Source organism: Marmota flaviventris, chromosome 1 (genome assembly GCF_047511675.1).
Source record: "Marmota flaviventris isolate mMarFla1 chromosome 1, mMarFla1.hap1, whole genome shotgun sequence".
Classification (NCBI taxonomy): Eukaryota; Metazoa; Chordata; class Mammalia; order Rodentia; family Sciuridae; genus Marmota; species Marmota flaviventris.
The window spans coordinates 219,512,713-219,515,324 of NC_092498.1; positions in this window are offsets into that span (position 1 = coordinate 219,512,713).

The following is a 2,612-nucleotide window of genomic DNA, read 5'->3' on the forward strand; positions in this document are numbered from 1 at the left end:
CACACACACTCTCAAAAAATTGGTGAAAAGGGCTGGGGCGCAGTTCAGTGGTGGAGCACCTTGGGGCTCAACCCCAGTACTGGAAAAACGGCCCCACCCAAGGTGAGGAAGGGAGGAAGCCACACTCCCTTGGGACGGAGGCACAGCTACAGGCCTAAGCTCCAGGGGGGAAAGGGCCTCCTGGGGAGCAGAGGCCACTCTCCTGGGGCACCGCTGACTTTGGGCACAGGTGGGCTGGCCGTGCTGCAGGAGACGTGACACTCCTGCTCAGTGCTTGCTGGAGAGCTGGGCCGGCTCCTGAGTCTCTCCAGGAGAGGCCAGTGTCCAGACCTGGCCCAGGGCTGAGTTCAGGTGCGATGAGTGCCGAGCAGTCCTCATCTGTGAGCTCAGCTCCCCACCAGAGAAGAGAGCTGGCCTCCTGCACGCTGTGGCCCTGCTGGGGACACAGCACAGTCATGGCAGTGCGAAAGTCGATCCCAGAGCCAAGAGCCGGGCAGCCAAGACCCCTGGGCCCAGGCGTGTGAACCAGGGTGCAGACCTGCGAGCACACAGCGGGGCTGGGGGGGAACCTGCCCTGTCCACGTGCGCTGCTGGAACAAGCTGCCTGAGGCGGGGAGCTATGAGGAAATGAGGCGCACCAGCTCACAGTTCCTGAGGCACAGTGTGGCACCTGCTGGGCCTCATGGCGGGGTGGCCCGAGTGTGTACAAGAGTGGCTGTGTGTGCAGAAGGGGGCAAAGGCTGTCCAACGCCACTCTTGTAGTGGCCAGTGGCATCCCTTGACACCCCGCTCAGTCCAGGGAGCCTGAGCCGGTCTCTTGGGGATAGTGATCCACTTTGGGGGGTGGAGCCCATGCCTCCTGCGTGGCTTGTCTGAGTCCCCAACACCTCTCACACTGTCATGTTGGGCACTGGATTTAACCTCAGTTTTTGTTGGGGACAGACTAGAGCAGAGAGGGAGAGAGGTATTCTATGACTAACACATCTGACTGGGCTGGGTGCAGCTCAGGGACAGAGCCCTGGACAGCAGCACGAGGCCCTGGGCTCCTCCCACCACTGAGAAAGGATAAAACAACCTGAAAAGAATCCACTGGGTGGTTTAAACAGACAAAGTGAAAAAAAAAAAAAAAAAAGATTAAAAAGTCCAAAAAAATCGTCCAAACTAAAAAGAGAAAAACATGGAAAAAAAAATCAGCAAAGAGCCCTGGAGGACTGGAGGTGGTACAAAGTGGCCGCCCTGCACAGGAGGGGAGTGGGAGGGAAGGGCTGCAGAGCGGCCGCGCACAGACCTCCAGCCACAGAGCCCGCAGGTCAGCGGGGAAGCGGAGCCACAGCCCGGGGCTGAAGACCGGGACAGCGAGCGCCCCGACCAAAAAGGGCCTGGCTGGAAGGGACGACGGCGACCTCTCTCAGGAGCTGGGAGTCATGTGAGGTGCTAAAAGGCACCTCAAGAAGCGAAGCAAACCCCCAAATTCATTCCCAGCAGAAACCACGCTCCGCTGGTGGAATAGAGATCCGGGCGGCGCCACTGCGGGGAGCTGTGCGGGGACCGCGGGGCACAGCCCAGGAGGCCTGTGCCTGGACCGCGGAGGGACAGGGACAGCACAAAAGGGGGAAATGGAACCGGAAACCATTCGTCCACTTGCACTTTCCCATCAGTATCCAAGGCCGCCGCCCAGGCTGGGAGTCTGGGTCCGCCCCCAGCTCCCGTCCCCCCCCCCACCGCCCGGTCTCCCGTCCTCTCCCCGCCCCCGCCGGTCTCCGGTCTCCGGTCTCCCGTCCTCCCGGTCTCCTTTCTCCCAGCCTCGGTCTGGAACGCTGCTGCACCTGCGCAGGCTGGAGTTCACGTCCCCACCCTCGGAGTGCCACCAGCAGAGCGGGGTGCACTGGCCACGCCTGTCATCCCAGCCACTGGGGCGCAGCTCCCCCAGCAGGATGCTCGCTCTGAGGCCGCTCTGCGCGGAGGGGAAGGGACCCAGTTGGCTCAGGTCTCCATGAGCTTGAGAGGCGCTGGGCTGTGCAGGGTGACAGGCGGTTCTCGTCTCCGTAGGTGAACTCGGCTGTTTTCAGGGAGGCTCCCAGAGTGGGGACCACCGTGACGGTCCCAGACCTCTGGCTTACTTTCCTCAGGGCCCATTCGACGGGGAGACTCCAGTCCGCTTCCTGGGAAGTACCCTGGGACGACAGTGTCAAGTCCGTGCGCCCCCTCTGCGCCCAGGGAGGTCCTCCTCTTCTGGCGTTCTCCAGTCTTGCTTCCTCCCTGGGCCGGGGCTCTCCCCACCCGCGGGAAGCGGGCGAAGGGCAGGAGGCTGGGACCCGCGTTGGGGTCGGCCTGCTGCGGGCGGAGGGCCGCTGCCCGCCTCTGGCCCGAGGAGAGGGCTCTGGGCTCCACTGTAGCCAAGGGAGGCGCTGCCTGGCTCCGTCCGCTGCGCGGGTGCTGCGTCCCCCAACATGCGGGCCGGCAGGGACCTCCTGGTCTCCGACCTGAGACGTGCATCTGGAGACCCGTTTGTGGCTCTCCCGGCCCCTCGCGTCGGCTCGATTCCTGCTTCGTGCTCCCGTCTGCAAACTCTCCTGGCCCTCCCTTGGAAATACCAGGCCGGCACCCAGGAG